Below are 25,522 nucleotides of genomic sequence, written 5' to 3' on the forward strand. Positions count from 1 at the left end.
GCCTTGCTGCTCTACCCTTCCCTGCCTGTCTGAAAAGGGAAAAGCCCATCCCCGTGATGGTGGGCACATCTGTGATTGCAAGGGTTGATTGATCCACGGATTGATCATGGATGTGCTTGCCATCAAGGGATGGACTTTTGTACACAGCTACAGCAGGTCATTTGGATAACATTTGAATCAGGCTTTGGTCGGGGCGTAACTATAATAGGGCAAGGGGAGGCAGTTGTCTGGGGGCCCACTGCCTTGGGCCCCCCCCCGAGGCAAGTCACATGACTGACTCCCCCAGCTGCGCACCTGCCTAGGCTTCTTTCAGTTGTATTCATCCTCCGAAATCGATGTGAGTGTGAAGACCTGGAGCTACCAGAACAGCATGTCTTTCTCTAGTACCATTCAATGACTTGCATTGTCAACAATTTACAAAACCTTTTTGAAAATAATTTAGGATGATGTTCTATTGTGGCAAATAGGAGATATATAGATAGATAGATCGATAGATACATAGACAGATAGACAGATAGATAGTTATAGTTATAGTTATAGTTATAGTTATAGTTATATAGTTAATGATAACTATATAGCTATAACTGCTAACTTGGCAAAGAGGCACCTTTTAATGTGGTGATTCTCTTTATTTAGCAGGGGGAGAGTAACTGGCCCTATCCACCTCCAGCACAGTACCTCCAGTGAGTGTTGCTGGTGTCTATCTTATGTTTCTTTTTAGACCGTGAGCCCTTTGGGGACAGGGATCCATCTGATTTATTTGTTATTTCTCTGTGTAAACCACCCTGAGCCATTTTTGGAAGGGTGGTATAGAAATTGAAATTGAATGAATGAAAAAAAAAATACACACACACACACACACACATATACATATACATATACATATACATATACATATACATATACATATACATATACATATACATATACATACATATATATAATTAAAGATTTCTTTACTTCATGAGCTGAGCTTCAGTGGGGGGGGGGTGCATTTTAAAATCTTGTCTCTGAGCCCACTCCAACCTTACTATGCCCCTGGCTATGGTTTTTCTCATTATGTCTATCTAGATTATAAGAACATAGCAAGGAAGTTGATACATCTCTAATGAAACACTAACTTCCTCAGCAAAACCTGGAAGTTCAACCCCTTATTTGCAATAGGAGGGAAAAAATAATGCTGAACTACTTTGTAGTGTTGCTATAATGGTAACTGAGAAAATGTGTTTGAACACTCTAAAGGATGTTTTAGAGGAGAACGTCTTTTATATGAGAGAACTGTGTTTTGAGGGGAACCACTGTTCTTTAATGTTACAGCCACAAGCCAAAACAGAAGAGAAAGATTACAGTTATATAACAATAAATTGATTGTTTTGAGGGGTTTTGTGCGTGTTTGCTGTTGCTGCTCTGTGTTTTGTGTGTTGCTGTTTTATATAGGTTTTTAAACTTTTAAAGTAGATATGTAGTATTTTTATATTTAAATTTAATATTTGTACTTCTAATTGTGTATTTTTTTAGTCACACATTTTAAGTATACTGCAAACCACTTTGGGATTATTTTAATGAAAGGCAGTATATAAATTAAACAATACAATACAATAAAGGATAACAAAAATACTCAGATTTATCTCTGAAAGCGAAACCTGTGAGTTAAGGTTCAAATTAAAAACCTCTTTTTGTGATTCCCTTGATGTATAGGAATTAAAGAAATCTCTGTAGAGGAAAGTGTGGGAAAAGGAGGAGGATGACATTCAATTGTACAACATAAGACCCAGGCCAGGGCCACATGCGGCCCACCTAGACATTTTGTGTGGACGGCCGGGGCAGGGCCCCCTATAGCCATGCTGCTGCCTGTTGTTTCTGGCTGGCCAGACTGCTTGCTTCCTCCACTTAGAGCTCTTCATCTTGTCTCATGATGTGCTGCGGTGTGCTTACCTATTTGCATCTGCCCTACTGAAGCAAGAGGTAACTAGGTCTGGAGTGAGAGGAGAAATAGCTGGCCAGCGGTTGGGTGTCCCCCCAAAAGAGATGGTCTGAAGAGGCCCTCTGTGGAGTTCAACTCATCTGCAGTGAGATGCCTGTCGGCAGGGGCGTATCTAGGGGTAGGGCAGGCAGGGCACGTGCCCTGGGCACCACTTGAAGGGGGGCGCCATTTTGCAAAATTATTATTTTTTTTAAAAAAGGCTGCCAAAAACAAAATGGCCACTGTGCATGCTCAAATGGCCTCTGTGAGGCTCTAGGTCATGCCAGGCTTTGCAGAGGCCATTTGAGTATGTGCGGTGGCCATTTTGTTTTTAGTCGCCTTTTTTTTTAAAAAAAAAAGATTATTTTTAAATACTGCCACTGCACATGCTCAAATGGTCCCTGCGAGGCCCTAGAGGCCAGCGGGGTGAGGGGGAATCTTTGCAAAAAAAAAAAAAAACCCACCCCCCCAGCCTTTAGGAAGCCCCCCAAAGGGGCTTTGGGTAAAAATAATAATAATAAAAATATAATATAAGACACTGTACACATATTCAGATTGGCACTATGTACAGAGAATCAGGGCTTGTGAATACTGAGCTGACGCTTAAGAGCTAGGATTGTATTCATTTGCTCTTACTTTGCTTTTTGTGATAAGTGAGTTAAATGTGATGTCTTGCTAATATGGCTATTAATGGTGAGTTTGTCTTTGAATCAGTGTGAAATTCTTAGTATTAAGGCCCACTGGGAGTTTCTTGCTCTCTTTCTCTCATTTTAACTGTCTTTCTGAAATACTAGAATATATTCCAAGCAGTGACACAATTTACTCTGCATATCCTTTAATTATTTTCAGAGTATCTGGGAAAAGTCAAATTCTCCATTAATTTTTAAAACTTATGTAATGGTGATGCTACAATGCATAGTAGAGAATTAGACAGGCACTTCTGTTTAGTTTTCCAAGTACATCTCCACATAGTATTTGGGTATTTCATGAGCCCCCACATACTGAAATGTGTAGTTTTCCAGCATTTTTTGGTCTGGCTGCATCCACTGCTAAATAGTTTTTGAAAGATTAAAAGATTAACGAGCTTGACTTGTATTTTTGAGCTGATATTATGGTAAAGTTATCTGAAAGATGGGTGTCAGATGCTTGGACAGGGGGTGCAATTTCAGTGCTTGCCCTAGGTGCTATTTTCCCTAGATACGCCTCTGCCTGTCGGTGAAAGAAAGAAAGAAAGAAAGAAAGAAAGAAAGAAAGAAAGAAAGAAAGAAAGAAAGAAAGAAAGAAAGAAAGAGAGGAATGTCCATTTCCCCTTGGTGGGGGATGCCACTCTTTACTTTTCCAGGAACTCCAATGAGTTCCTGGAAAGAAGCAGAAGCAAACCGCACCCACCCACCCCACTTTCCACTGCCGTCATCCAAGCAAGGGGCAGGACTCAGTGTGCAGAGGGAGACTTGAGCTGAGGGGGGAGGATCTGCACTCTGAGACTCGAGTCGGGGGGGGGGGATACAAAGAGGAGGGAGCTTTGAGCATTGGGAAGAATGATTTTTGTTGGGGCTGATCAGCCCTGTCCATGCTGGAGGAGAGGCAAGTTGGGCAGATGAAGGCAAGATGATGAGCCTTTTATTCACACACATGTACATTGTGCTGGTATGAGAAGGAGCAATGAGGATGAGGCAGGGAGGTGGTGTGAAAGACTGTGTCTGAGAGAGTGATGTGGCACCAGCAATTACAAGAAAATGCATGTGAGGCAAGTGTGGTGTGTCTCTCTCTCTCTCTCTCTCTCTCTCTCTCTCTCTCTCTCTCTCTCTCTCTCTGCTGTGACAGAATAAGGATGTGAAGAATCGTCTGTGTTCTCCAGAATTCTTTATCAGGCTGGATAGCAAGGAGAAGAAAAAAGAAAACGGAGACGTTGGGGTTCTGTTTTGTGACAGAAGTGCATGTGTTGTGCTTCCTCCACATGGTCATTATTCCCCCCCCCCCCAGCCCACTTATTTCTGGTCAAGGTTGATTCCAGGCTGCATGAACATTTAAGTTGTGTACCCCTGTACTAAAGCAAGAAGTGACTTATCCAGAGAGTGGCAAGGGAGAGGAAGGGTTAACAATCCTAAATTAAAAAACCCTAATTTTTAAAAGGAAAAAGAATGCTTGAAAGCAGGAAAAAACTTTAAAGGCAATATCTATAGTCACAATGTGACAGTGGAGGCTTTAAACAAATTTACTTTAGTCTTGCAGCTTAAGCAAACACAGCTCAGCAAAGTCAGAACAGGCAACAATGACCCTACAGGAACCTTTTCCAACATTGCCATAGCAAAAGACCCAATTTGGGGGAAGGCAGTTTATTTCTGTGCCAGGTGAAGCTAGAGATGGCTGTTGATGGTATTCACTGAGACAGAGGCCACATTTGCACGTTAACGTGAAACCTGAGGTTGTTGGACCCGCAGTTAATTTTTCAAACTATGAATCGCGTCACAGACGTTCGCCCAACCACTGTCTAGCAATCTCCATTTTCAGGGCAGGGGAGCCCCTTCCTCTTCCTGGTCCACCAAGGCACGCTCTGTAGTGCTCACGTCACCAGATGCTGGAGACATGCTGGAATGAGGAGGACAACAAAGAGGCCTGTGGCACCATAAAGACTGAAAGATCTATGGTGGTATATGCTTTCCTGGAAGCTGTAAAGCCAAGCTTCCAGTGATCATGGAGTTTGAAAAGTGCTATCGCGCAATACCAGATATAAATGCTGTGGCTTTATCTCTCAGGGCTATGCCAGGTTACACACCACATCCTCCACATGCAGCTATGGTCATGCACCAGGTTGAGGGCAGCTTGTGTTGCTTTGCACGGAGGAGCTTCAGATCCAGCCCTCAGTCTCCCTGATTTCAGTACAGGCAAACTACATTTTTCTGACCAGTTCTGTGTCTTTAAAAGCTCTGTCCCACAGTACAAATTCAGCCAGGGTAGCTGTCCTACAGCCTTGCTTCTCCAGGTCATGACACATAATGAATTTCTGCCAGTCACGAAGTTGTTTGAAAGCCCCTAACTACAGGGAAAGCTGCACGTCCCCCTTTTAGTGGGTGTGACTTCCAAGTAGGTGACCAGTTTGGACCCCCATGTTCTCACATTTAAGAGCAAGGGGAGGTGCTGTCATTTACACAGGTGCATCCTCTGGAGCAGAACCATGAGTGTTATCAGACTTGGTAGTCATGTACACAGGTGCATCTAGGAGCAAAACCTGGCACACTAGGGCAGATGTAAACAACTGGACCAACACAAAGCATCCAGATAAACTATTTACACTGGCATAAGAAGGCAAGAACAACCTTGACTCTCCATGCATTATTTCTCAGTCCACTATTCCTGGGGACCTGCCGAGTAAAATGTTACATACTCCACTGAAGAGGCACATTTCACATAAAATATTCAGTCATCAAGGAGGAAAACTGCATAAATAAGTAAGTAAGTAAGTAAGTAAGTAAATAAATAAATACATTTATGATAGATAGATAGATAGATAGATAGATAGATAGATAGATAGATAGATAGATAGATAGATGATGCCCCCTCCAGAAAGGACATTTCCACAAGTATTCAGACAGGGGAATCTTGCAATAGACACCTCCCAAATGGAAAATTCAAATTAACTAGTAATAAAATAAAAATTTTAAGTGGGTATTGTTAGTTTTCTGTAATTTTTAAAAACTATGACTGTGGAGAGAGAAGAGTTCTTTGCCACATTTCTTCACTTCACTTCAAGTCAAACCAATGATAAATCCACTTGTTCAAGACTGTGTAATTATAAGATGTTTGTACTGCATTTTCAGCAGTGAGTGAAAGATTACATAAAATAGATCCATTCATGCAAATCTCAACAAGAACAATCAAGTTTTAACTCGAGTAAGATTAGCATATATCTCTCATAATTATTCTGCTCAGTGTTGGAGGGGGTGTAAGCAAAAGGGAACATTTTATCACATGTGGTGGTCTTGTGAAAAGGTGGTGTGTTTTTGGCAAAAAAAATATTTGGAGAAATAAGAACTATAATGAGACAAAATGTGGAGTGTTCTCCGGAATTAGGGTCATTACATATATTTGTAGGAAATAATGCCAAGAAAAAATAAGGAACTTGTAACTTTTTAAATCTTGGCAGTGAAAACACTAATTGTTCAACAATGGAAATATTTGGATCAATTAACAATTAAGCAGTGGTATAATAAGGTGTGGTCAATTGCACTCTTAGAAAAGATCACTGACAAGATTAGATTAATGCAGGCTGTGAGAGCAGAATGACAGTTCCACTGTATTTGGGCAGATTATTATATTAACAGTACTAGATATGATTTTGGATTTTCTTGTGGTATTTGGAAAACATGATTGTTAAATGTACTGTGTTGTTATGCTACTGTTCTATGTTATTATGTGAATATTGCAAATAAAAATTAAAAAAAACCCAAGAACAATCAAGTGACTAAATAAATAATGGTGGGGGGTAAGATTTAAAAAATTATCTTTTATCTAAAAGCAGTACTTTTGTTTTTAGCAATGCTTATGCATACAGCACAGAGAAATGTATTAGTATTTTAATATTTAAAGTTTCTTACACAAGAAAAGTGATTTACTTTAGTTATCCATGAATCTTGTTTATTATTTGATTTTCTATGTACACCAATTGAGCACTTTGTTGAAAAGCGGTGGATAAATATTCGTAGTAATAACACACATATTAAAAAACAGCAAAACTGATACAATAAAATCATAAGCTAAAATCAAAATGACATTATATAAGTAACTTTACATGTTGATAATGGTGATTCAAAAACATCAGTAACTTTTCTCCAGCTTCTGCCAGGATTACTGTATTGATACTCCCATACTCAGAGCCAGTGTGGTGTAGTGGTTAGAGTGCTGGACTAGGACCGGGGAGACCTGAGTTCAAATCCCCATTCAGCCATGATACTAGCTGGGTGACTCTGGGCCAGTCACTTCTCTCTCAGCCTAACCTACTTCACAGGGTTGTTGTGAGTAGACACTCAAGTATGTAGTACACTGCTCTGGGCTCCTTGGAGGAAGAGCGGGATATAAATGTAAAATAATAATAATAATAATAATAATTAATAACAACAACAACAACAATAAATAATATAGGCTCTTTCTCATTTGTTGTGGTCCTTTGGCTTATAGAATAAAACGTTTGTTGTTGATTTTCACAGTTTCCAAAATATACAAAATATAATATGTCCATTCTTTACAATCTCTTTGTCATGATCTTCCATTGTCTCACCAAAATAATGTTTGCTGCCATCAAGGTTCATCATCAGTTCACCAAGAGAAGAAACACTGAAACAAAATGTCAGACAAAGATAAATCCATAAGCTACAACATTCTGACATGATCTTAAGGCTGCAGTCCTATGCACACTTTGATGAGAGGCAAGCACCATTGAACACAGCTTTACTTTCAAGCAAATATGCATAGAAGAAACTGCTTTCAAGATAACATTTATATGTTTTTAATTCTATGGATGCCAACATTTATTTTCCAAAATTCTGATACCTGGGTGGGCCAAGGGAACAGAGCCTGGAGGCTTTTCAGACAGCAGGCTTCACCATGGGTTTACTGTGAGATTTTACTGTGAGTTTGGGGCATAATGGATACTCCGACACAAAAATAGGATTTTTTTTTAGCCTGGACATAAATTGGGCTTGCTTCCAGTACGGAGGAAAAAACCCAAGTCATGTATGAAGTGCTCCCTGAAATATTGCACGTAAATCTGGCCAATATGTGAACCCACCCTCCCAAAGTAAAGTTGCAGCAAGTCGCTGTCTGAAGTGGCTCCTGGAGGCTTTACACACAGGGCTTCTACCCAGAATCTCCTTTGGGAGAGAGTATGTGTGTTCACACACCAGCCAAACTTACCCCGAAGTCCCTTCGAGATCCTCGGACGCACTCCACACACAAGTCGGGCTTTGTCTTACCAATTCTAGCTTATCTTGAGGTATTTCCGGGTTTTTAAAATGCTGGTTTTAAGCTACTTTTTCCGAAAACGCAGGAGCAAACAGAGAGAGGCACTGAAGTAGAATCATTAACATGATAAGAGGGATACTCTCTTTACAAATGCAGATGTAGCTCTTTAGTAATCTCTCCCACCCCACCATTGGCTAGAAGGCAGGGGCGTAGCAAGGTTGGAGTGGGCCCAGAGACAAGATTTTAAAATGGCCCCCCCTCACTGAAGCTCAGCTCAAATTAGGCTGCTTTGTAAATTGTGGATGATGCAAGTCCTTTAATGGTACTAGAGAAAGACATGCTGTTCTGGTAGCTCCAGGTCTTAACACTCACATCAGTTTCGGAGGATGGATACAACTGAAGGAAGCCCAGGCGGGTGTGCAGCTGGGGGAGTCAGTCATGTGATTTGCCTCTGGGGGTCCCTCAAGGCAGTGGGCGTGGGCCCCCAGACAACTGTCTCCCCTTGCCCTATTATAGGTACGCCCCTGCTAGAAGGAAAACACGATGTGAACTTGTATCAAAAGCAAACCCAAGAGCAGAGGGGAGGTGTACACTCAATGCTGCAAGTGTACTTCAAAGTGGCTTCGCTCAACATTTACCATGCAGCATGAAGCCAGGTGTGAATAACTCCCTGGTGACTACTAGTGAAGGTGAAGGAATTACACAGAGAAACAGGTAAGATCTTTGACAATCCTGATCTTTGGCAATCCCGCTTTCCTTGGCTCAACAGAGCATATGTGGAGCCTATGACAAGGCAGACATGCACATGTAGCAGCATATGAAGGGTACACTGGAGTTTGCTCACTGATTTTACACCGTGCACACACAAGCTGCACATCTCAAGCAGATGTGCACTAAGTGAAAATGCTGCTTAGCCCTCACAAAAACCAGTCACCTCTGTTCAGTCAACTTTAACAATATACACTTTATTGTGCATATCACAATCTCAGTGATGGAAGACAGCAGAGAGGCACAATTGCTTTTTCAGCTAGCTGAAAGTGACCATTCCTTAGGAAAGCACTCAGTCACCTGTGGTTTCTTGTTTTTCTGTGTCCATGTGGAAATGCCCCGTAGTCCTGGCTGTGCAATGGCTGTGCAATAAGACCATGTTTCCTGAGTGCAATTTCCTGTCTATCAGTGCTGGCACATCTTGAGGTAGGAAATGCATGTGAGTAATACAGTAATGACAGTAAGTTGAGAGAAAGGGCAGAGCTAGGCTTATACTATCTTTTGCAGTCTGAAATTCTGGCCAAGCTAAGCTAATTTCTTACCAGTACTTACTGATCACAGAATATTACAGAGTTTTACCCCTGGACATCCTCCTTCTCCCTGCACAAAAAAATTTACATTTACATTTACACACACACACACACACACACACACACACACACACACGCTACCTGATAACTGGCCCAGAGACCAAAACATGCCATTGTCAACCCTAACTGACTTGTGCAAAATTGAGAGATATCTTGTAGAAAACATTTTGAAAAGGAATATCCAACAAACAGAATCTTAGCTTTAAAGCAATTTAGTTAATAAGTGAAAAAGAGGTGAAATTGTAAACCTAAATTTAGCAAGTTCTGTGGCGTTATAAAAAGTTAATCATTTCTTATAGCAAGGTTGGTATGCAAATATTTCTCTGATATACCAAGGGCCAAACAAGATGTTACATTAAATGTGCAGCGGCCACTCAAAAATGGCAACTGGTCTCTAGTTTCCTCCTTCCCCTTCCAAATGTCTAGAACAACTAAACTCATGACATCACAGCATACTGCTTTCCTTGACATTAACCAGCGGCTCCCAGTGATATGAAGCATGGCCAGGGAAACATCAGTGTGTTATGACATCACAATGCAAAGGAAGTTGTTACAAGACATTAAAGAGGAAGAAGGGGTATTAGACACATGGATGCTGTTTTTGACAGCAGTTGAATGCTACATTTAGTATAACATCTGTGCTGGTCTTAGACTGTAACAAAGATTGATTGATTGACTGAGTATAACATCTAATTTAGCACAGCCTTCCAAAATGAATAGCTGATGACCAAGCAATTTTGAATAACACTATTTCTTTAGAATAAATAAGATATACATTCAACAAATTAAAAATGAAAAAAATAATTTTCTTTTTTTCCAGGGCCAGACAGATTTACAGATGAATATTGTAAGAGACATTCTCACGCCTGTCATGACTCAATAATATAGCAACTTATTTATCAGCAATCAGATTCTTGGGCAGGGTGAGAACAAAGCTAATATTTTCCCTAAGTAAAGGAAGAACCTGATGATGGTCAAATAGAGACTAAGTTGCTTCTTCAATATTGATTATAAATTAAGGTTCTGAACAAAATCTTATGTAAGTATATCAAAGAAAAGAAGAACAGTTTTATACCTGGAAGCTGGCAATGTTAGGAAGCTGATTATTGTAACTGCTATGATAAATAAATGCCCCCAAACAAAATCTTTCTTGATGCTCAAAAAGCGTTTGAAGGATGTGCTTAAAAAAAATCTCTGCACTTTTCTTTTTTAGCTTTGTTATAATCATGGGCTCTAGGAAGTTCATGTCTTAGTGGAAATAGGAAGGTGGGTTGTTTCTATAGCAGTTATATTCCAGGAATAATTACAGGCCAAGTCAGTACGTATCAAGGATCCTTTGTATGTGTGTGCTTCTTGCCACAAATCTTAGCCCAAGTGCTGTTAAAGCACACATCCTGCGGCGACCGTATTTGGGCTTGCCTGTCTTTGTCACACAACCCACACAGAGCAAACTTCCTCGTCCAGCTTACCTACGTGAAGCAAATCAAGTCAACAGCTCCCTAGGGGTTAGGGCCACATGCAGTGCCAGTGTGCTGTGCTGTGGCTGCCAAAAGCATTATCTGTACTCCTGGTGGGCCTTCTGCACATTTCTCCCCAGCTGAGGACGTATTTCCTTAGTAAAATTTTTAGAACGTTATTTGCAGCTTTGAAACTCTTTCTCTCTCTCTTAAGGGAAGCCCAGTCAGGCACCTCATGCAGCATATTGCTGGGAAAGATAGTCTGAAACATTTCTAAAACAAGCATAGTACAGGATATGTGCCTACCTGGTTTATTTTATTTTATTTTATTTTATTTTATTTTATTTTATTTTAATGTTAGCTAGTATTGAGAAGGAAAAACCTTTTATTGTAACTTGCTTAATCCACTGACCCTGAAGAATAGAAAATGACAAGGGCATTAAAATTCCCAATCATCTTCTGCATATAAAAAGACAGCTCTCGACATTCTACAACACTCTAGCAAGTCTACACATGTGTATCAATGTATGTGGAACTAAGTAAGAGAGGTTGGGGCAGCAGTCAGGAACAATCACACAGCAACACAGGAGGAAAGTACAGACAGAGGGAACAGCTTCTAGGAATTACTTGTCAATACTGTTGGAGGGTGTAATTTACCCATGAGGGGTTTTGTAATTAATTAGCAGGGCACTATCGGAACTATCCACTCCAGTTACAGAGTACATAAGAACAGCCCTGCTGGATCAGACCCAAGGCTCCTAAATTTCCAGGCAATCAATTTCATGGGATAAGCCCTGGTTCTAGTGTTATGTGAGAGGGAGAAGAATTTCTCTCTATCCACTTTCTCCACACCATGCATGATTTTATAGACCTCTATCATGTCTCCCCGCAGTCGTCTTTTTTCTAAACTAAAACACCCCAGGTGTTGTAGCCTTGCCTCATAAGAAAGGTGTTCTAGGCCCCTGATCTTCTTGGTTGCCCTCTTCTGCACCTTTTCCAGTTCTACAATGTCCTTTTTTAGATGTGGTAACCAGAATTGTACTCGGTATTCCATGTGTAGCCAAACCATAGTTTTGTATAAGGACATTATAATATTAGCAGTTTTATTTTCAATCCCTTTCCAAATAATCCCTAGCATGGAATTGGCCTTTTTCACAACTGCCGCACATTGAGTCAACACTTTCAACGAGCTGTCCACCAGGACCCAAAGATCCCTCTCCTGGTCTGTCACCAACAGCTCAGATCCCATCAGCGTATACTTGAAGTTGGGGTTTTTCGTCCCAAAGTGCATCATTTTACACTTGCCACATTGAACTGCATCTGCCATTTTGCCCAACCCCCCCCCCCCACACACACACCCAGTTTGGAGAGATTCTTTTGGAGCTCCTCCCTATCTGTTTTGGATTTCACTCCCTGAAAGAGTTTGGTATCATCTGCAAATTTGGCCACCTTTAATTTATTAAGGAATAAATTAAAAAGCACCGGTCCCAGAAGAGATCCCTGGGGACCCCACTTCTTACTTCCCTCCATTGTGAAAACTCTCCATTTATTCCTACCCTCTGTTTCCTGTCTTTCAACCAGTTAGCAATCCACACATGTACTTGTCCCCTTATCCCATGACTGCTAAGTTTCCTCAGGAGTCTTTGATGAGGAACTTTGTCGGAAGCTTTTTGGAAGTCCAGGTATACTATGTCAACTGGATCACCTTGATCCACACACTTGTTGAAACTCTCAAAGAACTCCAAAAGGTTGGTGAGGCAAGATTTCCCTTTGCAGAAGCCATGCTGGCTCTCTCCCAGCAGGACCTGTTCTATGTGCTTTTCAGTTTTATCCTTGAGAATGCTTTCCATCAATTTGCCTGGAATGGACATTAAGCTAACCAGCCTATAATTTCCTGGATGGCCCCTGGATCCCTTCTTGAAAATCAGTGTTACATTTGCTACTTTCCAGTCCTTCGGTACAGAGCCTGATTGCAGGGATGAGATATATATTTTAGCAAGGAGGTCAGCAGTTTCACATTTGAGTTCTTTGAGGACTCTTGGATGGATGCCATCCGTCCCTGGTGATTTGCTGGTTTTCAATTTTTCCAGACGGTTTAGAACCTCTTCTCTTGTCACTTCTGTCTGACTCAGTTCTTTAGCCTCCATCCCCAAAAAGCCTGGTTCAGGAACAGGTATATGCTCAGTATCCTCTGCTGTGAAGATGGATTTAGCTTCTCTGCATTCATTTAGCTTCTCTGCAATCTCCATATCCTCCTTAATAATCCCTTTCACTCCCTCATTGTCTAATGGTCCAACTGCCTCCCTGGCAGGTTTCCTGCTTCTGATGTATTTAAAGAAGTTTTTGTTATTTCCCTTGATGCTTTCAGCTAAATGTTCCTCAAACTCTCTTTTCGTCTTCCTTATTGTCACCTTGCATCTCTTTTGCCAGAGTTTGTGTTCCTTTCTGTCCTCTTCATTTGGACAGGACTTCCAATTTTGGAAGGAAGTCTTCTTCCCTTTTATGGCTTCCTTGATGGTACCAGTAAGCCATGCTGACATCTTCCTGGACTTAGTGGTACTCTTCCTCCTTTCGGGTATACAGTCTAGCTAGGCTTCTAGTATTGTGGTTTTGAATAAACTCCAGGCATTCTGGAGTGAAGTGACTCTCCTGATTTTCCCTTTCAGCTTTCTTTTCACCATACTCCTCATTTTGGAGAAGTTCCCGCTTCTGAAATTCAAAGTGTCTGTGTTAGACTTCCTTGGTGTTTCTCTTCACGCATGTATGCTGAATTTGATCGCACTATGGTCACTGTTCCCTAAAGGGTCAATGACACTGACATCACGCACCAGGTCATGGGTGCCACTCAGGATTAAGTCCAAGGTCGCCTTCTCTCCAAGTTGGTTCTCCAAGTTGGTTCCAAGACTAACTGTTCAAGGGCAGTCATTCAGCATATCTATAAATTTGACCTCTTTGTCATTACCTGACTGTGAATTTGCCCAGTCTATGTGTGGGTAATTGAAGTCACCCATTATTACTGCCCGGTCTCTCCTTGACACCTCCCTGATTTCCTCCTGCAACTCCCAATCACTGTCAGCATTTTGATCTGGAGGGCGATAACACATCCCCAGTAGCACATTTCCTTTCAGGCCTTGTATTGTCACCCACAGGGTTTCTGTGGAGGACTCCAGTCCACCTAGGTTTTCTAGCTTGTTAGATTCTACCCCTTCTTTAACATACAGTGCTACTCCACCTCCAAGGCACCCCTCCCTGTCCTTTCTATAGAGTTTATATCCAGGGATAACAGTGTCCCACTGGTTCTCTGTTCCACTATGTTTCTGTTAGGTGCACTATATCTTTTTCTGTGTTAGCAACCAAGCACTCCAGCTCTCCCATCTTGGCTTGGAGGCTTCTGGCATTGGCATATAAGCACCTATATGCTGAATCTCTTCCCTGGTGTATGCTATTTTTCTTTGGACTCTTTAACCAGCTGGCAGGGCCTTCTGTCTGCTCTTTATGTGGTTCTGCTCTGTCCCCTTCTGTTTTATCTGAATCCTCTGCACCTTCGCACTTTAAAGGATGGCTTTTGCCGAACCGGATACTGTCCAGCTCCTGTCGGCTATTCCCCAGGAGTCATTTTAAAAGCTGCTCTGCAACCTTTTTGATTTTAAATGCCAGCAGTCTGGTTCTATCTTGGTTCAAGTGCAGCCCATCCCTTTTGTACAGGCCTTGCTTGCCCCAAAATGTATCCCAGTGCCTAACAAATCTAAACCCATCCTCCCGGCACCAACGTCTCATCCACGCATTGAAACCCCTCAGCTCTGCCTGTCTCACTGTACCTGCGTGTGGAACAGGTAGCATTTCTGCGAATGCTACCATGGGGGTCTTAGACTTCAATACGCTACCTAAATTTGGCTTCCAGGACCTTCCGACTACAGCACTGCCTAACAGCCTATCTGGATGCTGCCAGGCAGACAAGTCACCATGCAGTCAACACGTGGGTCACAAACCTATCTCTCTATACATCTAAAGATCAAATTACCCACTACAAGGAGGCTCCTACCCGCCGCCGCCCCCCCGGAAGAGTATCTCCTATGCGAGAGGAATAGTACAGTTAGTTGTTGCAGCTATTTAGAGAAGACACATGAAGATTCTTGTAGAATCAAAATACTAAGTAGATTTATTGATGAAGTACATTTTGGATAGGAAAGACCTAATTCTATCTATAGACTACATAATGAATAGGTAGGGTTTCCAAATTACCCTCAGCCTGCAGCATACCTCACTCGCTTGACCACATTAAGTCAGAGGAGAGCATTTTCACAAGTACAATTCAATGTGTTGCCTTCTGCCATCTTAGATGGGAGATTTAAAGGAATTCCCCTAAGGAATCAGTTATGCCCATGTGGTGGGGATGATATTGAGATGGTAGCCCACATTTTACTAGACTGTGCTTTCTATAAGACCATTTGCTCCATCTGGATAGAACCATTATTTAAAAATAGGCCGGGTCACTCGGATGATTATTATGTTTCTCACTTTTCAATGGATAGTCACATGGAGGTCCCAGAGAGGTTGGCAAGATTTTGTGCAGCGGCTAGCAAATTGAGACAAGAATAACTCAGCTGTGAGTGAGTTTTTAAAGTCACTTTTATTTAAGTTATTGTTCTGAACTTTTGTGTTATGTTTTATGCTGTATTCTGTTTTATAATCTGGTCATGGAACGTAATAAACTATTCATTCATTCATGAATAGGTAGGCAGAGAGAGAGAGAGAGAGAGAGAGTGAGAGAGAGAGAGAGAGAGAGATGTTTCCATCTACTGTCTAAGAGGAAAGGAAGGGATTCTGACTCATCACTGGAGATGCCTGAGGAGTCAAGGCAGAGGTCATAGAGTAGAGGTAAAGTTTGGATAGGTAAAGAGACCCTCACTAGCTACCTCTACTCCCAATGCCCCTAGTGGTCATTAGGATAGTCGGTGCAAAAGGTCAATGCACTGGAATTCCATCACCAACAAACACAACATGGAGTAGGAGTAGGGGCGACTCAGATGGCTGTTGAAGGTGACTCCTCTAATAAAGGACTTTTGTTATATACTCCTGTTCGATCCTTGAATGAGTGCAGCACAAGTGACATTAATAATGTAACTGCAATCACACCAAGGGTATTTTCTTTTGTGAACAGCATGTGTAGGGGGTTGATCTGGGTAAAAACTGTCGCTAAGAGTGTGGGAGATGTAACACTTTGCCCCTCCTATGGTCCCATTCTGGATTGCCCCCCTCATGGGGCCTATTCTGTAAGGAAAAGGGGCAAAGTGCTGCCCATCTGAATCAGGGGCCCATGTATGTGCTGTTTATGAAAGAAGAACAGCCCCAGCATGCTTGCAGATATGTTATCAACATGGCTTCAAGAAATGCAGGTGAAAAAAACACTTACACCACACTTTGGATATTACATCTGACTTTACTTCTAAGGAACCCTGAAACACTCAGGATTATAATTTGCATGGAGGAAGTGTCGCAAGGTCCAACTATTCCTCCTCGGACAAATGCTGAGCCTGAGAAGAGCAGGGTGTGTGGCTAAGGACTATATTAACAAGAAAACAAGAGGGAATTGCTGGCATGTTTCCATTCCTTCTCTCCTTGGATACAGTGAACCTAGTTTTAGAATGAATGCATGGGACTATAGTAACCTGACTTATTTTTTAAAAGTCGAGAAGTGTTTAATAGAAGGTTTAAAATAACATGGATCTGGTTCTAGAACAGCTGCGATTTAAAATAGTCTGGCAACATTTATTAGTATAGGTCATCATGGGAGAGATGGAAGATGCACTGGCAGGTGATATTTGGAGATAGTACAATTCTGGACACTTCAAACTGCAGGTGGTGTGTGTGGGTATGCAGCATGTACATGAGAGGTATCTTTCTGAATGCTCCTCTGTAGCATCAGCATTGTTAGTATTGGGCACAAGGGGCATATGCCCCACATATTTGGCTGGTTGCCCTGAACCTCTTGCCTGCCTGCCCTCCCTCCCCCCACCACCCTTGTTTGGATGAAGCAGGAGGCAGTGGTGACGGGTCAAAAGCAATTCCAGCCCAGCAGACACTCTCTATCACTCCTTGCTCTGTTGCTGAGCCTCCGTCCTCCCCTCTCCATGAAATTGTAATGGAAAGTGGGAGGGAGGGAACTGAGAGCCTTCTTCCCATTGCCTCTTCCACTCTCTGTCCTTCCCTTTCCACTGGTGGACACACTGGAGGGGAAGGCATTTGTGCTAAGGCTGGCCCTTTCAGCTTGCAGGGCCGTTGGCCATGTGCCCAGCAGCAACACAGCTTCTAGGCTCAAGGGATGGAGTGGTGAGGCAGCCCTCATGCCCAGCAGCAGTGCAGCTTCTGGGCTCAATGAAGGAGGTGCTAGTGACTGCCCAGGAGAAGGAGGTGGGCTGGTCCCTCATATAAAGTACTGCTAACCCCACCAAACTCTGTTTCAAACAACTGTGTGGTGGCAAAGCTGCTGCTGCAAAAAGAAGAGACGAGATGAGGGGTGAGCTACTAGTGCACCGTAAACAGCCACCAGATTTCAGATGCTGGCAAAGGCTATCATAAGAATGGCATTGACCAGATGGTATTGACCTTTTGCACCAGTAACCTTAATGACCACCAGGGGCATTGGGAGTAGAGATAGTCAGCTAAGGTCTCCTTCTTGTTCTTGTCTATCTCTGACTCTGTGACCCCTCTATTGATAGAATGTACTCAGGAACTTCCTGGGAGTGACTTCCTCCTCCTCCTCCTCCTCCTCCTTCGTCCCAGAATGCTTCTAGCTCTCTCTCTGAGCTTCATGCTTCTGTAGGTCTCTTTCTGACCACCATGTAGCCAGACATTAGTTATAGATCTTTCCCTGACATCATGTACTTCTGAATAAAGTTTAGTTTAACCCTACATGATTCTCCATGCTTATCATTTACAAGCTTATCATTTACAAGCATTACATCAGCATCACCAGTATGCTGATGACACCCAGATCTACTTCTCCATGTCAACTTCTTCAGGACTTGGAATATCCTCCCTAAATGCCTGCCTGGAAGCAGTAATGGGCTGGATGAGGGAGAATAAACTGAAGCTGAATCCAGATAAGATGGAGGTACTTATTGTGCGGAGTCAGAACTATAGAGACGATCTTGATCTACCTGTTCTAGATGGGGGCACACTTCCCCAAAAGGAACAGGTTCGCAGTCTGGGAGTACTTCTGGATCAATGTCTCTCTTTGGTTTCTCAGGTTGAGGCGATGGCCAGGGGTGCTTTCTATCAGCTCCAGCTGATACGCCAGCTGCGCCCGTTTCTCGAGATCAATGACCTCAAAACCGTGGTACATTTGTTGGTAACCTCCAGACTGGACTTCTGTAATGCGCTCTATGTGGGGCTGCCTTTGTACGTAGTCCGGAAACTTCAGTTGGTTCAGAATGCGGCAGCCAGGTTGGTCTCTGGGTCATCTCGGAGAGACCACATTACTCCCTTGTTGATGGAGTTACACTGGCTGCCAATAGGTTTCCAGGCAAAATACAAAGTGCTAGTCATAACTTATAAAGCCCTAAACGGCTTAGGCCCTGGATATTTAAGAGAGTGTCTTCTTCGCTATGAGCCCCACCAGCCGCTGAGGTCACTTGAGGAGGTCCGTCTCCAGTTGCCACCAACTCGTTTGGTGGCTACACAGAGACAGGCCTTCTCGGCGGCTGCCCCGAGATTGTGGAATGCGCTTCCTACTGAGATACGATCCTCCCCATCTCTGGCAATTTTCAGAAAACACCTGAAAACACATCTCTTCAACCAGGCTTTCTCAGCTTTTAAAAACTTGTTTTTAAATTGTTTTGATTATTTAATTGTTGTTTTATGATGTTTTTAATTGTTAATCATTGTTTTATGTTTTATAATTTTTGTTTAATTATTAATTGATTTTAATGGTGTTTTAATGTAAACCGCCCTGAGCCTTTGGAAGGGCGGTATAAAAGTTTTAATAATAAATAATAAATAAATAAATAAGCTGCTCCTGAGACCGTGTTAACATCTGCTGTAATGGGAGTGAGTTATCTCCTGAAATACTCTGCTATATAAGTAGTTACTCCCCAACAAAGAAGTGATTGCAAATGGGAGGAAAAAATGAAAGTAAAGCAAGTACTGTGGGGCCAGGGACCCAATCTTAATAAGACCCCAGGAACGCCCCTGGCCAAAGCATGCCAGATGTAACAAGAATGTGCTAGTGAATATTGGCTTCAAAAATTGGAAGAGACTTGGATTCCTTTAGAGAGCTTGAAAGGGTTTGATGATCAAAAAGTGAGGCGGTGGTGGGCCTGGGCCCTGGATCTTTTTAAGTACCTAGCAATGCTCCTGCTGCATGTAAAAAAGAAAAAAGACCACCCCCCTCCACCAAACTCCACCTTATTTGATTACATTTATTTCACCCTGTCCGATATATTAAAATATATGCTGTTGCATCAGTTTTATAGGCAAAGGTCTATAAATAAATGCCCAAATAATTTGTCTGCAGTTGGAGTTAGTCAACTAGCTCTGCTTCTGAAGTCTGTGCTGCATCTTCTGGCAGGAGGTTAGAGATTCCTCCCACCCGACTCAGCTGTTGCCTCTTACTATAGATCCTCTGCAACACAGAAGATATTTATTTATTTATTTATTTGACATTTATATCCCGCTCTTCCTCCAAGGAGCCCAGAGCAGTGTACTTCATACTTAGGTTTCTCCTCACAACAACCCTGTGAAGTAGGTTAGGCTGAGAGAGAAGTGACTGGCCCAGAGTCACCCAGCTAGTATCATGGCTGAATGGGGATTTGAACTCGGGTCTCCCCGGTCCTAGTCCAGCACTCTAGCCACTATTATGTAAACTAGGGCAAGTCTTAGGAGTTAAAAATCAACATTTTATCTGTTTCTTTAATTGACTGCATTTCTGTAAGTTGCGTTTTGTTAATAAACTCACTTTTTGGTAAATTATAACTGATCTGATTTGGGTGAATTCTAACCTACTTTGCATCACCCATCATAACTGCTTGGGATTCTTAGCCTAATTACTGTAGTTTGCAGGGATGTAGCTATAATTGAGTGGATGGGTTCAAGGAACCTGCCCCTCTCCTGCTCCATCCCTCTGTGTTTTCTTCATTATCTCCCTCACTCAGAGGACCCACGGAGAAGAGGGGTGAACACGGTCCCCATCTCCCCTATCTACGCCCCTGGTAGTGTGTGTGCTAACCTTTAGGAGCTTTCCCAAGTGAGTGGCTTTACTGAGGCAGGAAGTGCCTACGGTTAAGCTGTTTTGAGCACTACACCAAAGAGCTACTTTTAAAGGACGCATATAGTCAGGAAAAAAGCTGGATGGCTTTTTGGCCATATGGACAACAGCTTTTGCCGCTGTCCTGATGTTGCTTTAAATGGTTCCCTTGTATTAACTCCCCCCTAGGCTAAGTGTTTTAAGTCCTAAGTATATTTTCAATTAGGTGGGAAAAGCTCTAGAAGAGTTGGGTGGGTTGAGTTGGGATACTTGTGCAGTTGTAATTCAGTTTAGATCTCTGCCCTCATAGAGAATCTATTGATTCTGTGACTATTTTAGGGTGGATCTTGTCCAGGTAGTCAAGCTGAAGTAATTAGGCACCCATCTAATAAAGAAAATTCATGACTCCCCGCCCACCTCTCCCTCCCTCCCTCCCTCCCCCTCTCTCTCTCACACACACACACACACCTTTTCCCTGACAATAAGCAACCAAGGAGATTGATAATAATAATAACTGAATATACAAGAATCAAAACAAAACTGTGAATGATTAAAGGCTCTAGGGCAGGGGTGCCCAACCTGTGATACTCCAGATGTTGCTGAACTAGGTAAAGGTAAAGTGTGCCGTCAAGTCGGTGTCGACTCCTGGCGCCCACAGAGCCCTGTGGTTTTCTTTGGTAGAATACAGGAGGGGTTTACCATTGCCACTTCCCGCGCAGTATGAGATGGTGCCTTTCATCATCTTCTTATATCACTGCTGCCCAATATAGTACCAGTGGGGATTCGAACCGACAACCTTCTGTTTGTTAGTCAAGCATTTCCCCACTGCGCCACTTAAGGTGACTGTGGCTGAACTACAACGGCCATCGTCTCGAGCTATGATTCATTTTGGCTGGGGATGATGGGTGTAGTAGTTCAGTGGCATCTGGAATACTTCAGGTTGGGAACCCCTGCTCTAGGGGAATGAAGATGGAAAATGTCCACAACTCAGGCCTCAGATTCAAAAATATTTTTCAAAGGATGGCAGGAACTTCACAACTGTGTTCAGATAAACCTGCGACCTTTTGTTGAGGAAAAAGATCACCCCCTGCAAATGCTCATCCTCCTAGGAGCATCAACAAGGGCGGGAAAACAACCGTTCTTGAAACAGAGTAAGGGACCATTGTGACATCAGCAGCCTGCATAGAATAATCTTTGCCTTTGCCTCTGTGTGCATGGGGTTTTTGTTGTTATTTTTGTTGTAATTCAAATAGGGTGTGCAGAATAATAAATATGTTCACATGCAACCCCTTAAACACTGTATATTCAAAAGTGCTTGTATCAAATTATGATATTCTGCTGCTGAATTTGTAATTGAATCTGTAATTCAGTGCTTCAAATATGTAATTAAGTTCTAGTCTCAAGGCAGCACTAAACCCCACTCCCAAAAAACCTCTGTCCCTATTTGCATGTTTGGAAAATCCAAGTTGTAACTGGCCCATGCTGCTCATGGCCTTTTGGTGGACATTATTCCATAACCACACAAGTGGGATTTCAACAATAATGTGCAATACTCAGGGGCGTAACTATAATAGGGCAAGGGGAGACAGTTGTCTGGGGGCCCACTGCCTTGGGGGGGGGCCCCAGAGGCAAGTCACATGACTGACTCCTCCAGCCACACATCCGCCCGGGCTTCCTTCAGTTGCATTCATCCTCCGAAATTGATGTGAGTGTTAAGACCTGGAGCTACCAGAACAGCATGTCTTTCTCTAGTACCATTACATGACTTGCATCCTCCACAATTTACAAAACCTTTTAAAAAATAATTAAGGATTATGTTCTATTGTGGCACATTGTGTGTGTGTGTGTGTGTGTGTGTGTGTGTGTGTGTGTGTAAATTTTACTATGCTTTTTGTTACCACTATTCAGCCTCATTTAAGATTTCTTCACTTCATGAGCTGAGTGTCAGTAAGGGGGGGGGCATTTTAAGATCTTGTCTCTGGGCCCACTCCAACCTTGCTACGCCCCTGGCAATACTGTTGCAGGGGAATAATCTGTGTTTAAAAAAAGATCTCATGAGATGTTAACTCCCCTGGCAAGTGAGCAAATGCTGAGAATTCTCTGTCAGAAATTCCTAGATCTAGACCTAGATCTAGACTCTCTCCATTTTCTCCACACCATGCATGACCTTATAGACCTCTATCATGTCTCCCCGCAGTTGTCTTTTTTCTAAACTAAAAAGCCCCAGGTGTTGTAGTCTTGCCTCATAAGAAAGGTGCTCTAGGCCCCTGATCATCTTGGTTGCCCTCTTCTGTACCTTCTCATCCGACTGGAGTCTGGTACATTGGGGGGCAGGGTGGACTGTCATCCTTCTCGTGAAGGTCCGCCATGGCAGCCAACCCAATACAGAGAGAGGGAGCAGCTTCCTACCCTCAACTCCAGTTAGAAACAGCAGCAGCCTTTGGACGACATGCTGCCACTTTCTAACTGAAGTTATCGCCCGTGAAACCAAAGAGCAACTGAGGCTGACAATTCAGGTTTGTGACCTGAAACCTCGGGTCACTTTTCAGACGGAACCAAGGGCTCCCAAATTTGAACAACCGGAAACCCCAACCTCTGGCATGATTGCCTGAGGTTTGGCCTGATGTCCAAAGGCAGCCTGCGTGTTTCTAAACCAGTTTTAAGATTTTAGTGTAGATGGTCTTTGATCCATTAGCACATTCTATATCCTCAACATGTGATCTCTTACTTTGTGAGAAAACATGTGCACTGATTCTGAGTGAAAACCTAAAGTGACTAGCTAGTATTGATGCAGTGTATCCCCCAACAGCAGTTTCAGTCTGAACCAGGATCTTTGTGTTGAGATAACTATTGTAAAGTAGGCAGTAGCAACACACAGACTGATTGATGAGTTTCAATAGAACTTTGGCTGAAAGGTTGCTTGGAAGCCTGTCCAGGTTTGCCATCCAGTTGGCAGCGGTTTGCTGAAAATGTTCACAGACCTTTCTGTAAACCTTGGCCCACTTTCAGGATTGTCATGAAGCCCATTCCTGGAATTTAAGCTGGTGAAACTATAAGCAGCGATAGCAGTTGTGCAACTGCTGCTGCTTCCTTCTATTCTTCATCACATTAATAATAATATTGTAAGATCTTGAGGCTCTTCACACGATTTGTGTGAAGACCCTCTAGTGGATTTGCGGGGAGAGCTGGCTTGGCCTGCTCTCCCCGCACATGAGCAGCAGTCTGCTCTAGTCGGCCGCAGCAACTGTCCACACGACTGCTGGCTCCATCATGGAGCCAGCCAGGGCTGGGGAGTTTGAGGGCTGCATAGCCCCCGGAAGCTCCAGTTCACCCTGCGCAATGTGCAGGGCATACTGGAGAGACCCCTGAGCCAGGAGGCTGCTTTTCAGCCTCCCGGCCGGGGGTCTACTCATGAGTAACCGTGGCACGGAGCCGCGCCGTGGCTACTCACGATTTTTAAAACCGGGTTCGCAGAGCACTCGCTCCGCAAAGCTGATTTAAGGGGTGGGCTACTGAAGCGGGTGACCCGCTTGTAAGCCACTAGGCTTGCCTGCGAGCCCGGTGGTTTACATGAGCAGCAAAAATCGGGCTAGGCTCTCCTAGCCTGATTTTTGCTGCTCGTGGGAATAGCCCCCTTGTGTAGTATTTGCACAGAATAATTCCAGGCAGAGCTCTTAACAAAGCATTTTCATTGAGCAGCAAACAGCTAAGTAAAGATAGCAGATGCAACAGCTTGGCAGATTCAACATACTTCAGTAAGAGTGAGACCTAACTGCAGATTCACTAAACAATTCAAACGTATCTAACATTTACGACAGCAAGGTAGATGGACAGCATTCAAACTGGTTAGTCAGGATTAAGAACCATTGAAATCAGTGAGGAAAGTTAAAAATGATTAGCTTAAATTCCATTAATCAGGGACAATCAGCGTGGATCGGGGTTTCTTAACCCTTGGACTACAACTCCCATCATCCCCAGATATGGCCTTTGCTGCTGAGGATGATGGGAGTTGTAGTCCAAAAACATCTGGGGGCCCAAGGTTAAGAAACCCTGGTGTGGATAACTGCCTATGGTGTTTCAAAGGGCAACAATAACAAAAAAGACGGGTGAACCAAGTGACCAATGAACTTACCATATAAACTTCAGCAGCAGGACAGACAAGAGAAGGACAGAGAAGAGAGACATACTAACATGGTAGCTTACCCTGCCAGTCACCCTGAGACTGAGGGGAAGGACATTCTGAGCCAGGGGCATAGCAAGGTTGGAGTGGGCCCAGAGACAAGATTTTAAAATGGGCCCCCCTGCAAAGTCCAGGGCCTCCGCACACCCCAGGCCCCCAAGGATTTAAGTCTGATATTCCAAAATAAGTATGCTGCCTGCAAATACATTTCACTGAATACACACACGCACATGTCACAATATATAGTGATATACATTGAGTACTATACATTTGTATTACTTTTAATGCCTAGAACACACTAGAAAGATGAATTATTAAAATGGGCCCCTCGCTGCAGATTAGCAAAGGAGACTTTCAACCATGCAGGGTGAACCTATGTTTGTTTTCTCAGAATTCTGAACAAATTCAGTCAAGTTTGATTGCAGGAGGTTTTTCACAGGAGGCTTTTAAAGCCCTTTAAGACACATCTCCTCTGGAATGGAGGTGCTGCATTCACATGTTGGCCAGATTTACCCTGAAGTCCCTGCAAGTTATTGGGGAGCAGTTCACACACAAGAAAAATAAAATAAAAGCACCACACATGCTTCACGGTTCTCACTCAGACCTTCTGGGTTGCAAAACAACTTGAACATAAGTGCATTTATAAATGAATGAATGAATAAATAAAATTAATAAAATACTGTTCCAGAAGTTTTTGCAATTTTCTGCCATGAAACAAGCCACTTATAGGACTTTTTAGATAGTTTTTTTAAAGTCAGCAAATTTTCCAAGCTGTTTCAAAATAAATATTCAGAGACTTCTCGGTCCCTCCCCCCCCCATCCAAGCCCTATGGCAAGCAGATCCCTATATATGGGGGGGGGGGGCGGGCGGGAAAGGTAACCACAAAAAGGAGTTCACACTCTACCTGGCAAATGCTGGTCTGGGTTAAGCAGGGCAGCAAGGGGTCTTCTGCTGCAGAGAACACTCTGGCTGCCTCCTCCTTCCTGGCTGGCTTGGGCCCTACTCGAGTTCAGGCTTCACTGCGGCCTACACGGAGGCCTCCGTGGAAGCCCCGCCCACCCGCCGATCAGCTGAGAGGCGGGAGAAAAGGAGCTCTTTGCCGCTTGCCTGCTGCTTCGATTGCGGGCCAGCAGAACAAGCAGGAGAGACGGCGAAGAGGGCAAGTGGCTGAGAGGCTATGGGGCTGGGCAGGGGGCAATGGGGAGTCACATGAGGTGCCTCTGGGGTGCCCCTCCAGGCAGTGGGGCCCCCAGACAACTGTCTCCCCTTGCCCTATCATTGTTACGTGCCTGTTCTGAGCCCTTTCTCGTGACCAGTTTGCAGTTTGTGCTTGTGTTTAACTCAGGAATTTCTCCCTCCCC

The 25,522-nt window shown here is 43.2% G+C and overlaps 1 protein-coding gene and 1 long non-coding RNA gene across 5 annotated transcripts in view; one reads left to right on the forward strand and one right to left on the reverse strand.

Moving 5' to 3' along the window:
* Positions 1-25,094, reverse strand: part of FGF23 (fibroblast growth factor 23) — a 34,297-nt gene extending 9,203 nt beyond the window's left edge. Inside the window, exons 1-3 of one of the 4 annotated variants that reach the window (XM_053252775.1) lie at positions 9,612-9,772; positions 8,990-9,109; positions 7,239-7,294 (exon numbers count right to left, since the gene is read on the reverse strand). The gene's annotated coding sequence lies outside the window, so the exon portion shown is untranslated. Of the gene's footprint in view, positions 1-7,238; positions 7,295-8,989; positions 9,110-9,231; positions 9,335-9,360; positions 9,773-25,065 lie in introns of those variants that run through there. The other 3 variants (XM_053252772.1, XM_053252773.1, XM_053252776.1) reach the window with 3 other exon arrangements.
* LOC128326258 (uncharacterized) lies at positions 5,302-10,417 on the forward strand. The gene is made up of 3 exons (XR_008307911.1): positions 5,302-5,412; positions 8,438-8,635; positions 10,100-10,417. It is a non-coding gene; the product is annotated as an uncharacterized LOC128326258 (long non-coding RNA).
* Positions 25,095-25,522: the final 428 nt, after the last annotated feature.

Source organism: Hemicordylus capensis, chromosome 5, assembly GCF_027244095.1.
Source record: "Hemicordylus capensis ecotype Gifberg chromosome 5, rHemCap1.1.pri, whole genome shotgun sequence".
Classification (NCBI taxonomy): domain Eukaryota; kingdom Metazoa; phylum Chordata; class Lepidosauria; order Squamata; family Cordylidae; genus Hemicordylus; species Hemicordylus capensis.